General features: G+C 39.8%; 1 non-coding gene across 1 annotated transcript; it reads right to left on the bottom strand.

Annotated features, from left to right (window-relative positions):
• Window positions 1-272: 272 nt before the first annotated feature.
• On the bottom strand, window positions 273-347 carry Trnat-ugu. Its single transcript has one exon. It is a non-coding gene; the product is annotated as a tRNA-Thr (tRNA).
• Between the last annotated feature and the right edge of the window lie 14,542 nt (window positions 348-14,889).

Genomic DNA, 14,889 nt, shown 5'->3' with positions numbered 1-14,889 from the left:
ACTCGTCAAATCTGGACTGAACTCATCTGAGATGCGATTGAACGTGGCGTCAGCTCGTTGCCGCCCTCCCAGGAATTTACGGGAAATTTGGTGACTTGTGTGTGCAGATGTGGTGCCAACTCCCTCCAGCGACCTACCAAGGGCTCATTGCTTCCATATCGCAACGTGCCAAAGGTCGACATACCGGCTATTATGGAAATTAGATTTATATATTAATACCTTCAGCTGCTGACGGGCGTTGATATATATCAACGGGGACAGGTGAAAATCTGTGCCCCGACCGGGACTCGAACCCGGGATCTCCTGCTTACATGGCAGACACCCTATCCATCTGAGCCATCGAGGGCACAGAGGATAGTGCGACTGCAGGGACTATCTCGTGCACGTCTCCCGCGAGACCCACATTCTCACCTTGTACGTCCACGCACTACAATCGTAGTGTCCCACCCCAACACACTCATTACTCGTGGAAGACATTCTTAAAAAGTCCCGTAAGCGTTCGGGTAATATGTGTGCATCCGCACAGAAGAAGAATGTCATGGCCGGTATTGCCAGAACTACAGTATATACCTCTATGGATATGGTGTCTGTTCTTTCTGACATGTCATGAAGATCTGACACCATATCCATATAAGGCTATTAGGGAGGTGGTCATAATGTTCTGGCTGATCAGTGTATATTTATCACGTGATGATGACATCTTTTCCGGCTTGACTCCTCAGATGTAGTATACATAAGTGTCATATTTGAGCTTGGTGTGTACATTGTGTGAATGACTGCATTTTAATGAAATATTCTGTAAGGGTAGGATACAGTACCATACATCGATACCCTGCCTACAAGAGGCAATCAGGAGTGATAACCGGTTATAAAACTATTCACTATGTGCCTGTAGTATTAATTATTTAAAGTGTATGCTGAGTACGTAAATAGTGATACTGAGAGGCATATCCTAAGTTCTTATTGCTTGCAATGGTAGTTTATAATTGTAATTGTATGGATTAATAATTTTGTTCATTATGTTCCTGCCTTTCTTGATAATTTCTTCAGTATGTGCACTATACTCTTATACCCCATTCACGAAGACGTCTAGGTATCTGGTGACGGAATATGTGTATGTGGACTTATTGCTTAATTCCATGATCGGGCTCCCTGAAAGGCTGCCTTTTAACATCATGTACGTCAAATGCAAGATACAGTGTACTCCTTGTGTTACGTCAGTTTTACAGGTTGGTTCTGGTGATTCACTTCGCAAGGATCATCAGGTCGCCGGCATATGCCACTATTCCCACGGCAACTTTCTTATTCTGCAACTTTCCTAATACTGGGTTGAGTACCAGATCCTAGAAGACAGGGCCATTTTTGGATTCCTGTGGGCAGTCTTTCGAAATTTTGTTTTGTAAAGATCTATCCTGGGCACGACATAGGTGCTTCCCTGTTTCTATAATATTTCTTTAAAGAGTTGTACGCTGCTAGTGGCAGTCCAAGACCCTCAGGCAGATCAAAACTGCGGACCACCACAAGCGATCGTAGTCCCGGTGATACTCAGCATTATGACTACAACATATCTATGAGAACTGTTTTTTGCGAGCCTTATCGCTTCATTTCGGGCGTCTTCTTTGACTTCCCACGTCTTAATTCATGTTGCTGGGAGTTTATTCCACGAAGAGTTCTTTTCACCTGTAGTTTACTGCATAGCAAATTCTCTAGCACTTTCCCTGAGGTACTGAGAAGGCAAATGACTTTGGAGGCAGGGGATCTTTGTCTTCAGCCTTTTTCAAAATAATCAAGTTTGCTTTCTTCCACACATCTGGTACTCTTCCCCGCAATAAACGCGTGTTATAAACTTACGTGCGTTTGGACGTTCTACAAACTTCAGCAGGGGACACCAGAAGATTTATTTCTTTACAGACTCAGGATTTCTTCTCTCATCTCCTCTTACGAAAATGGACAGACTATCCCCTCTCTGCAGTAGGCTTCTATACTTTTCTTCCGAAATTCCATGTGTTAATCAAATTTGTCCTCTGCAGTGTCGTCTAGAAAGAGAATGTCCATCTATAATTGTGCAGATTGCCACCAGTTTGCTGTCATCCTGCCGTCTGCTCGGTTTAGAATTGGTAACATTGTCGGAGATTTCATCTTTTGAGAGATAGTTTTGTAAAGTAAACCCCATCTGCCAAGATGTAGATTCTGTTCCATGAATCGGATTCAGATCTCTATTCTTGTCAGCCACAGGCGATCTTTAAATTGGTGCTTAAGATCTCTGTGTTTGCCCCAGTTTGCGATCTCTTCCTTCCGCGGCGCGGCCTGTGTGGTAAAATCTTCTAGTCCTTCTCACTACTGCCTCAGTCTTTGGAATTGCTACTTATGAATTCCAGCTCTTTTGTCTTATGAGTGGTTATAGCGTCTTTCATGGCCTCTTGTATTGCACTGACGAATCCTTGAGCTTTTGTGTCATCGTTGTCACCTACTTCCACCAGGTCCGGACAGAAGATGCTCCTCAAATGGTTCCAGTAGACTTTCCTTACATTGTATCATTATTTTAACGTGTCTAATGCGTCGACATCTCTGAGTTCATTTCTGTAAAAGTCAACTGTAACGGTTATAACGTTGTGGCCACACGTAGTGGGGCCTCTTTCAACTTTCCAGATTCTGATCCTCCAGACATGTTCGTTAACTACTGTGACGTCTATACTGGGCCGCGCACCAGCTCACACTTCATATTGGATGGATTTCCACATTTTTTGCCACTTCCAAATTTAAATCCCATTATAACTTTCTCTAGTATAATCCCATTTCATCCTGCACGGATTTTTAACCATGTTGTTGTTGTTGTTGTGGTCTTCAGTCCTGACACTGGTTTGATGCAGCTCTCCATGCTACTCTATCCTGTGCAAGCTTCTTCATCTCCCAGTACCTACTGCAGCCTACATCCTTCTGAATCTGCTTAGTGTATTCGTCTCTTGGTCTCCCTGTACGATTTTTACCCCCCACGCTGCCCTCCAATACTAAATTGGTGACCCCTCGATGTCTCAGAACATGTCCTACCAACCGATCCCTTCTTCTAGTCAAGTTGTGCCACAAGCTCCTCTTCTCCCCAGTTCTATTCAATACTTCCTCATTAGTTATGTGATCTACCCATCTAATCTTCAGCATTCTTCTGTAGCACCACACTTCCAAAGCTTCTATTCTCTTCTTGTCTAAACTATTTATTGTCCACGTTTCACTTCCATACATGGCTACACTCCACACAAACACTTTAAGAAACGGCTTCCTGGCATTTAAATCTATACTCGATGTTAACAAATTTTTCTTCTTCAGAAACGCTTTCCTTGCCATTGCCAGTCTACATTTTATATCCTCTCTACTTCGACCATCATCAGTTATTTTGCTCCCCAAATAGCAAAACTCCTTTACTACTTTAAGTGTCTCATTTCCTAATCTAATTCCCTCAGCATCACCAGACTTAATTCGACTACATTCCATTGTCCTCGTTTTGCTTTTGTTGATTTTCATCTGATACCCTCCTTTCAAGAACTGTCCATTCCGTTCAACTGCTCTTCCAAGTCCCTTGCTGTCTCTGACAGAATTACAATGTCATCGGCGAACCTCAAAGTTTTTATTTCTTCTCCATCGATTTTAATACCTACTTCGAACTTTTCTTTTGTTTCCTTTATTGCTTGTTCAATATACAGATTGAATAACATCGGGGATAGGCAACAACCCTGTCTCACTCCCTTCCCAACCACTGCTTCCCTTTCATTCCCCTCGACTCTTATAACTGCCATCTGCTTTCTGTACAAATTGTAAATAGCCTTTCGCTCCCTGTATTTTACCCCTGCCATCTTCAGAATTTGAAAGAGAGTATTCCAATCAACATTGTCAAAAGCTTTCTCTAAGTCTACAAATGCTAGAAACGTAGGTTTGCCTTTCCTTAATCTTTCTTCTAAGATAAGTCGTAGGGTTAGTATTGCCTCACGTGTTCCAACATTTCTACGGAATCCAAACAGATCTTCCCCGAGGTCGGCTTCTACCAGTTTTTCCATTCGTCTGTAAAGAATTCGTGTTAGTATTTTGCAGCTGTGACTTATTAAACTGATAGTTCGGTAATTTTCACGTCTGTCAACACCTGCTTTCTTTGGGATTGGAATTACTATATTCTTCTTGAAGTCTGAGGGTATTTCGCCTGTCTCATACATCTTGCTCACCAGATGGTAGAGTTTTGTCAGGACTGGCTCTCCCAAGGCTGTCAATAGTTCTAATGGAATGTTGTCTACTCCGGGGGCCTTGTTTCGACTCAGGTCTTTAAGTGCTCTGTCAAACTCTTCACGCACTTTTTAACCATAGTGGTGATTTAACATTTGTATGCCTAGGACAGATAGATGGCTTCCTTTTGTCAAGGTGACTGATATCATTAAATTGATCTACGTACTCATCTATTGTGCCTTTGAACTGGAAATACGTTGAAACAATACTTCCGTGACTGTCACAACCTCAACACAAATCACGTGTTCTTCTTCTTCTTCTGCTTTTACAGCCTTATTGGGCCAATCCAGTCAATCATCATCTTCTTCACCAGGTTTTCTTTCTGAATGTCCTAGTTTATTTCATTCGTTCTGAAACTTTTTGTCGTTCCTCGTCTGTAAATACCCTTTCTATTGCTTGTCGTTTGACTATTTTTCGTTTAAATCTTATTTTCATGGTTTACAGTTTCTTTAAATTTTCTGTTTTGTGTTGAAAATCTGGTTAATTCTAGCTCTTTCATATCCTCCCTGATTTCCTCTATCCATCCTGTATGTTGATTCATGTTCCAAAGGTTCTCTATAATCTTTCTTCTTAATCTGGTTTCTGGTGTCCCCATAATGTGGCCAAAAATTAGCCCCCTTTTTTCCGTATAGTATCTACAGTGGGTTCGAGTTCGCTGTACACTACTTCATTTGGCACTATCCACTATTGTCCATCTTTTCGATGTTTCTTATGTATGTATGTTTTAGCTATTCTTTTCTCTACTTTAAGGATTTTCTAGATTCTGTTTTTCTGTGTGATTTTAAAAGAGTTTCACTTCCTTACGTCGATTCTGGTTGAATCACCGTCTTGTAACGTTTTAATATAGTTTTGATGGATAGACATCTTTTGTTGTATGTAGACCATGTTAATTTTTGAGTCTTTATCATTTTGATATTTCTTACTTGTTTGTAGGTTTCTCGCCCAAGTTGTGTGTTAAAATTTCTCTTACGTATTTAAGTTGTTCATTAAAGTACTGTGCTACTTTTATAGGTGAGTTGTTTTTATTTGATATGATAATGGTTGTCATCGGTTTTTGCCCATGTGTCATGATGTGAGCTGCGACCGGCATTCCAGAGATTTTTCCACCGTTTGAGTATGGTCCCTGTAAGCACAGAATGTCTAAAAAACGAAGTGCATTGCCTAAAACAGTTTTAAGCCTTTTCAATAGAGCATATAGGGCGCGACGTTTGCCACAGGATCGAGACGCTCGGCACACGCGAATTAAGGGACGTTCACCACATCACGAATATCAGGCCTTCCTTTAAATGAGAGAAAGCGTAACCGACATCGTAGTTCGCGTCGGCGAAAAATTGCGCTACGAAATAAAAAGTTGCGTATACGTAAGGTATAGTCGTTCAGTTTACGTACGAAAGGTTGTATATACATATAAGCCCTCAGGCATGAATAAAATAAGGACATAATCGTAGCTATTTATTCTGTGCAATTATTTATTTTGTGTATTCAGGGTATTTTATTCTTCAGGGCTCAGATGGAAGCCAATACCAAGCAAAGAAGAGAAAGCTGAAAGGTGGAAGTAATGTATAGAGCGGCTACACAAGAGAAATGAACTTGAAGAGCATATTGTAGAAAGGGAAGAGGAAGTAGATGAGGATGGGATTGCAGATATGATACTGCGATACCCGAAACAAGGCCCCTGGAGTAGACAGCATGTCCTCAGAATTGCTGATATCCTTGGGAGAGCGAGCCATGAATAAATTATTCCACCTGGTTTGCGATATCCAATAATCCCTTACTCAGATATGAGCGTAGGGTAGCAGTAACTACTGCAAAAGGAGACCAAGAGGCAAGTTTGGTAAGCAGGTTCAGTTGGATGCTGGTTGCAGTAGTTATTAGCTGACGAAGAGGCTGGCGTAGGATATATAGCAGCGTGGAGAGATGTATCAAACCAGTCTTTGGACTGAAAACCACATCAACAAACTGGCGACTGGCAATGAAAACCAGAGATAATTTTTAAATATCATGCCTATACATCTGCATGTCTTTCCTTCTATAAATAATTAATTTTTTTCACATGAAACGACAACTTGAATCCTTATACATTTCAACAGTCATTATGAACTTTGTTTTGATTGTTAATAACCTCTGTTATCATTGCTAGTTACTTAATCCTTTTACTATATTTCGAAACAGAGTTATATCACAATTTAATAATGAAGAAGAGAAGGCTGAAGTTTAAGAGATTAGTCAGGAAAGACCAGTGCAAAAAGATGTGGGTACCAAAGTACTAAAGAATGAAGAGATATACTTGAAGTTCTCTCAGGCTATAGATACTACGGTAATGAATAGCTCAATATGCAGTTCAGTTGAAGAGGCATGGACATCTCTAAAAGGGGCACTTACAGAAGTCTAACGAAAAATATGGATACAAGAAAGGTAACTGCGAGGAAACCACAGATAACAAAAGAAATAATTCAGCTGATTGACGAAAGAATGAAGATCAAAAATGTTCAGTGAAATTCAGGAATACAGAGATACAAGCCACTTAGGAATGAGCCGGCCGGAGTGGCCGAGCAGTTAAAGGCCCTACAGTCTGGAACCGCACGACCGCTATGGTCGCAGGTTCGAATCCTGCCTCGGGCATGGATGTGTGTGATGTCCTTAGGTTAGTTAGGTTTAAGTAGTTCTAAGTTCTAGGGGACTTATGACCACAGCAGTTGAGTCCCATAGTGCTCAGAGCCATTTGAACTTAGGAATGAAATAAACACGCAGTGCAAGGAAGCTAAGGCAGAATGGCAGCATGAAAAATGTGAAGAAATAGAAAAAGGATTGCTTGTCGGAAGGACTGACTCAGCACACAGGGAAGTCAAAACAACCTTCGGTGAAATTAAAAGTAAAGGCGGTAACATTAAGAGCACAGTGGGAATGCCATCGTCAAATGCACAGGAGGGAGCGAATACGTGGAAACAGTACATTCAGGGCTTCTGTGAGAGTGGTAGGAGAAGAAACATGAGTCCATAGGGAAGAGATAGGGAATTCAGTATTAGAATCAGAATTTAGAAGAGCTTTGGAGGACTTGAAATCATATTAAGGTAGGGGGGATGGTTAACATTGCATCGGAATTTCTAAAGTCACTGGTGGATGTGGCAACAAAACTATTATTCACGTTGATTTGCAGAGCGTATGAGATTGGGGATATACCAAGACTTCCGGAAAAGCATCATGTACTCGGTTCGGAACACTGCAAGAGCCGACAAGTGCTAGAATTATAGTACAATCAGGTTAACAGCTCATGCGTCCAAGTTGCTGACAAGAATAACGTCCAGAAGAGTGGGAAAGAAAATTGAGGATCTGTGAGATGACTGTCAGTTTTGCATTACGAAAGGCAAAGACACCAGGGAGGCAGTTCTGACGTTGCGGTTGACAATGGAAGCAAGACTGAAGAAAAATCGGGACACATTTATAGGAGTTATCGACGTGGAAACAGCGTTCGACAGCGTAAAATGGTGCAAGATGTTCGAAATTCTGAGAATCATAAGGGTAAGCTATAAAGAAAGACGCGTAATATACACACATCAAAAAAAGTTTTGCATCACCTCGGTTCCGAGGGTTCCGGAACCTACACAGAAAATTGGAATAGAGATCAACATAAACATCATTTCCGCCCTTTTTACTGCTCATGAAAACCACACATTGTATGTTGTACTACCATACAGAAAGATCTTCAGAGGTGGTGGTCCAGATTGCTGTACACACCTGGTACCTCTAATACCCAGTAGCACGTCCTCTTGCATTGATGCATGCCCGTATTCGTCGTGGCATTCTATCCACAAGTGCACCAAGGCACTGTTGGTCCAGATCGCCCCACTCTTCAACGGCGATTCGGCTGCATCTGCCAGAATGTTTGGTGGGTCACGTCGTCCATAAACAGCCCTTTTCAATCTATCCCAGACATGTTCGATAGGGTTCATGTCTGGAGAACATGCTGGCCAATCTAGTCGAGTGATGTCGTTATCCTGAAGGAAGTCATTCAAGAGATTTGCACGATGATGGCGCGAATTGTCGTCCATGAAGGCAAATGCCTCGCGAATATGCTTCCGATATGGTTGCACTATCGGTCGCAGGATTGCATTCCATGACCACCAGCGACGTACGTCGGCCCCACATAATGCCACCCCAAAACAGCAGGGAACATCCACCTTGCTGCACTCGCTGGACAGTGTGTGTGTTCAGCAAGACCAGGTTGACTCCAAATACGTTTCCGATGATTGTCTAGTTGACACTCGTCGATGAAGAAAACATGGTGCCAATCCTGAGCGGTCCATTCGACATGTTATTGGGCCCATCTTATCGCACTGCATTGTGTCGTCGTTGCAAAGACGGACCCCACAATGGACGTTGGGAGTGAAGTTGCGCATCACGCAGCCTATTGCGCACAGTTTGAGTCGTAACACGACGTCCTGTGGTTGCACGAAAAGCATTATTCAACATGGTGGCGTTGCTGTCAAGGTTCCTCCGAGCCATAATCCGTAGGTAGCGGTCATCCACTGCAGTAGCCCTTGGGCGGCCTGAGCGACGCATGTTATCGACAGTTCCTATCTCTCTGTATCTTCTCCATGTCTGAGCAACATTGCTTTGATTCACTCCGAGACTACAGGACACTTCCCTTGTCGGAGCCCTTCCTGGCACAAAGTAACAATGCGGACGCGATCGAACCGCGGTATTGACCGTCTAGGTACAGTTGAACTGCAGATAACACGAGCTGTGCCCCTCCTTCCTAATGGAATGACTGGAACTGATTGGCTGTCGGACCCCGTCTGTCTAATAGGCGCTGCTCATGCATGGTTGTTTACTGTTTGGGTGGGTTTAGTGACATCTCTGAACAGTCAGAGGGACTGTGTCTGTAATACAATATACATAGTAACCGTCTGTCATCAGGAGTTCTGGGAACCAGGGTGATGCAAAGCCTCTTTTGATGTGTGTACATTAGGTCAAGAACCAGGAAGGAACAATAAGAGTGGAAGATCAAGAACGAAGTGCAACGTTTTAAAAGAGTGTAAGACAGGGATGTAATGTTTCACCCAAGCTGTTCAGTGTATACGTTGAAAAGCAATGATGGAAATAAGAATGAGATTCGAGAGCGGGATTAAAATTCAAGGTGAAAAGATATCAGTGATAAGATTCTGTCCCCAGTGAAAGTGAAGAAGAAATAATCGATGTGTTGATTAGACAATCTAATGAGTGCACCACATAGATTTCGAATAAACTGAAGAAAGACCAAAGTAATGAGAAGTAGCAGAAATGAGAACAGTGAGAAACTTAACATCAGGACTGGTGATCACAAAGTAGGTGAAGTTAAGGATGTCTGCTAGTCCTGCAAAACAAGTCATGACAGACTGAACAGGAAGACATAAAAAGCAGACTAACACTGGCAAAAAAGGCATTCCGGGCCAAGAGAAGTCTACTGGTATCAAACATAGGTCTCAATTTGAAGAGGAAACTTCTGAGAAGGTACATTTGGAACAGAGATTTGTATGGCAGTGAGATGTGGACTGTGGGACAACTGGAACAGAAGAAATTAGGAGCATTTGAGATATGGTGCTACAGAAGAATGACAGTCTGATAATATAAGTAAAGAGAGGAGGTTCTTTACAGAATCGGCGGGAAAGGAATATATGGAAACCACTGACAAGAAGAAGGAAGAGGATGACAGGACATCTGTAGTAATAGGGCAAAGGGAGTTGTGGCATGCTTTGTTAGTGTGGGTTGCTTACATCAGGGGCCTGTATGCACTCAGGAACAAACTTACTGTTCTCTTTTTATAGACAGATTATGGGCCCCAGGGGATAATCCTCCCTTTTGACTGACAAGTAATGATCCCCTGGGGAAAATCCTTCCCTTTTATTGACAGGTAATGATCCCACTGGTCATAATCCTTTTTTTTATCAACAGGTTCTTAGCCTACTGTTCCCCTGTCCCTCCCCCTCCTCCTCCCAACACCTCACGAAACCTCCAACCCTCCCCTTTCTCTCACTGATACACATATATTTTCAGGCCAGGATTATTCGAATAGCCCTCTCTCACTCTATCAGTCTGATAGAATATTTAATTAAATTGATTAATTAATTAACTCCTCCCCCTCTGGTAACACCTCAATCATCCCCTACACTCTCCCCACCCCTACCTGGAAGCTGATCACTCTGTGCTGGATCTCATGACAGGAGATTCAATTACACAGCAGAATGTATATTGTTGATTTATACAATATTCAGTTTGCAGGGATTGGACCTCTCCTGCTCATCATTATCTGCTGCTTAGCTCGTAATGAAGTAATAATTCCGATTGTGCAAGGTATACCGTCATGAAACACACATCACATGCAAATACTCTGCTAAAAATTTTTTGATTGCGAAGCATGCATCGTCGACCATTTCCTGTCTGCTGGTCCCCACCTAATGCCGTCTCGCTCCAGCACACATACAGCTCCCTCAAGGCTCTGCAAAGTGTGGCCGCGTCATGCACCTATCCAAGAGTGTCCGCGACTGACAGACTGGATGTCACCTTAGTCCTTGAACAAAAGCATCTGAGAAGTTGCTGTTAAAACACGTGGTCTTTCTCTATTTCTCCTCATTTCCAGCTGGGCCTGCATGCGCCGTTGGTCGCAGTTAGACCGAACCGGAAAAAAGCAGTGTTTACCTGGCAAACCCATGTGGAATACTGATGCATGTGAGACACCTTCCTTCCAAGGCAGATTCCCCACTGATAATAGATTCTGCCATGGGCGCTAAGCTGCCATCTGTGCTGGAGAGAAAGGATCTCATGACAAGAAATTCAATTATATAGCATAGGATATACTGTTTAGTTATAAATTTCAATTTGCAGGGGCTGGATCTAACTTTTATTTGGTGGGAAAAACTCACATCCAAGAACTACATGTCCTAATTACATAATTACACTGCTGCAGATTTAATGTGTCTCGTATTGGAAAATTTTCCTGCGTATGCTCACACTGACATACAGGGATCGACTGAGTTAGTGCACACTGCCACCACCAGAGGACGTTCCACCTTCTATGCCTCACTCTCTCCCACCCCACCCCTCCCAGAAAAAATAGCTGGGAAAAAGACTCCCTCTGTGCTGGAGAAGAAAGTTCTCATGACACGACATACAGATCAAAGTCAATAATATATTGATACATACTTTTTATTCAATCAGCTTGTGGGAGACGGGGTTCCCACTTGGATGACATCATGACTGCACCCCACACCCTTGCTCGCCATGACAATAAGTGTAATCACAAGGGAATGGAATGAAGTGTGACATAGTAGACACCGTTTGGAATCTCCTGCATGTGCGGCTATTATCAGGGTGCCACCATGAAGGTCAAAACAGCCCGATGTCCTAATTACAGTTCGCGTTACTAAATAACTCTGACCACGGGTCAGATATCGGCATCAAGTGGTATCATTTTGTTGATCGGCAAATTCCAGACTCGCTTCCTGTGTCTCTCACTCTCAAAAGTCGCTCCCACTTGACTGTGTAAGCCACCGTCTCCAAACATGAACGTGGAGCTTGTCATCTCTCCTCAGAATACTGTATTCCTATTGGCTAATGCTGGATACAAAGGGAAAGCTGACACAATTTCGATATCAAAAATAAAGTAAAGTAATCCATTTGCACTATCCTGTCAGAATAATTGTTGAACAATTTACAGGAGTCAAATGGATCGCTTAAAACACTCACTTCTATTTTCAATAATCCTTCCTCACAATAAAACATATTTTCAACGTTTGAGTACCAAAAGCAAACATTATGCAAATCAATTAATGTAATTTCAGTCCCAAATAGATCGTAGCACTAAATATATCTGGGGTCTTGTATGCTCCCTCCTCCACCACAACGTTTCCGCTAAACATACCTGATGAAAAAAAAATCCTGACTATCACACAAACTCACAATCATGAAGCATGCACCACCAACTGCTGGGTAGCCCCATCTGCACCAGCTGGGAGAGAGACCCACACCCGAATCCATGCATGCACGCAATACAACTATTGGAAACAATAAACTGACCAGTCGGGAATTTGACAGTGCAATTGTATTTTTTAAAATTCTATAGAGTTCCTACATTGATTCTCTATGCTACATTCGAAAAGAGGAAGGAAGACAGAATCCACTGCGATGTATCAAGAAGCACTAAACACGACACACTTTAACTGTGATCCAGTGCATAGCAATAAGCTGTCATGGCTAGATAACGGTGACAGCTGAAAACACTCAAACATCCCTTGCACGCACATCCCAGACGTCCACACGCAGTGCCCTCATCCCCATTTACACTGCCAGCACCAAATTTTTTGGTGTATTAATATTCCACATTTCTTGAGGAGAAGCTTCATATCTTCCTTTTAAAAAAAATTCATTCTGTAGTTTAACATGATCAAATAATGAGGATTCAACTAATTGATTATTTTTACGATTTGTCTGAAATACAACAAAAACAAAATATGGCATATCAAAATCTACAGAGGTACAGTTATTTGTAATATCTGGCTCAAAGCTATTTTTACTAGATAAACCAGCAAGTTCTTCTGTTTGAAGTTTGTAAAAAGAAATATGAATTTTAGAATTTTTAAAAATATTTTCAAGTAGTTCAATTCATAATATGGTTCATATTTAACACGTATTTCCATAGATTCTATAATAATTTTTCCTTCGTTAGGAAGTGTATCTTTTACTTCAACATCAGCATCATTTCTATCAACACAATGTAAAAGATGAACTTTGTGTAAAAACTACAGCTAAGTTTTCTTGTATATAATTTCTTTATAATCTATAAAAAATCCACCAAGCATTGACAATGGATAAAGTACCTAAGTTTTTTTCCTATTTATTTTTCCTGCATTAAGAATATGTCCTTCTAAACTTAATTTGACAGTAACAGATAAAGTTAGATGTAGTAAAACTGTTGATAAAATAAAAAGATGTTCAATTTTAGATAATATATTATTTCCTTTTTTTGTTGTTACAAAGTCAAACAATTTATCTACATAGTTATCAATTAATTTTTTGTTTGATTTTAAATCGTAAGTTGGATAATTTGTACCATCAATTCGAATAATATCAAATTTCATATACAATTGTGCGCAATTTGGATGGAGCCAACCATCACCAATATTTATTTCAATTTCTGTATCATTGTTGGGAACATTTAAATTTTGTTTATCATTGTTTTAGCAATTACTTATTTATTGAGATATTTCTAAAACAACTGTTGCAGTAGCACCATTAAAGTAAATTAAATTATAATTTTCATCACTTATAGTAACTTCTAACTCCTGAATTGTATTAAAAATAGGAACCTTTACAGGATAATTTGTTCATAAATGATTGGTCCACGAAATTCTCCATTATGTTTAAATGAAGCAATAATATTAGTTTCTTTATGAAAATCATCATTACCTTTAACTTACATTCCATCAGCAAGATTAAAATTTATATGGATTAATCCAAAAGGAACTTCTGTAGCTACAGCATTTTAATTAGCTTCAACAACTTGTTATTAAGACCAAGTAAAATTCAAATACTATCTGCTATATCAATATACAATTTTACATCACTTTCAATAACAATTCTGTTTATAATTTCATCTGCTTTATTGTGTATACTGGGTTTTTTCAAACATATAATTTTTTTAAAATTTTTAAAACTATATTGAGCTACTGGAATTTCCTTTGGTTCTCCATCACAATAATGTTAATTATATTTTGTTGTAACATTTTGTGTTAAAAAGTTGAATAAAAACCAACTAATGAACATTATTATAATTATCACATATTGGAACAGTTAATCGTTTTCTAAGTATGGAAGATATATCACTAAGTTGAAATAATCTACTCATTTACTACTGAAAAAATTATTAATAAATGGAAAAAATATTAATAAATGAAAAATAAATAAATTACAATAGTTATTAATAAATGAATAAAACATTGGGAACCAGAAGTAAGAATTCCAGAAAATAAGTTAAAAAAGAACATGGTAAACTTTTACCAAATTCTTTAGGATGAGTAATAATTGGACCAAGTGGTTGTGAAAAAACAACATTAATGATTGAAAATTATATTTTAGCTCCAGGATGGTTAAACTGGAACAAAATTAAACGTATATATGTTTATTCAAAAAGTTTATAACACCAATGAATCAAGAATTTATAAAACAAAGTAAAAGAATTGAAAATAAAATTAATGAAAATATTGTTAGTTTTATTGAAACTGATAAAGAAATTATTCCATTAGATGAATGTGAAGAAAATTCAGTTGTATTTAATGACTTTACATTGGAAAATCAAGCTATTGTAAGAGAATATTTTACTACAGGTAGATCCAAAGGTATAGATCGCATTTACTTAGCACAATCTTATTCAAAAACACCAAAACACTTAGTTAGAGGCAATTTAAATTTATAAAATTTTTTTAGACAAGATGATTCAATTTTAAATCATATTTACCATGAGTTTGTTGGTGGAGATTCAAAGTTTGTAACTTTAAAGAATTGTGTAGGGAATGATTGAATGATGAATTTGGTTTCTTTAACAATAGATATGTCTAGAAAACCGAATGAACGCAAATTTAGAAATTAAAT

Source organism: Schistocerca americana, chromosome 1 (assembly GCF_021461395.2).
Source record: "Schistocerca americana isolate TAMUIC-IGC-003095 chromosome 1, iqSchAmer2.1, whole genome shotgun sequence".
Classification (NCBI taxonomy): Eukaryota; Metazoa; Arthropoda; class Insecta; order Orthoptera; family Acrididae; genus Schistocerca; species Schistocerca americana.
Note: the sequence above shows the minus strand (reverse complement) of the source record. Positions and strands in the feature narration are given on the sequence as shown.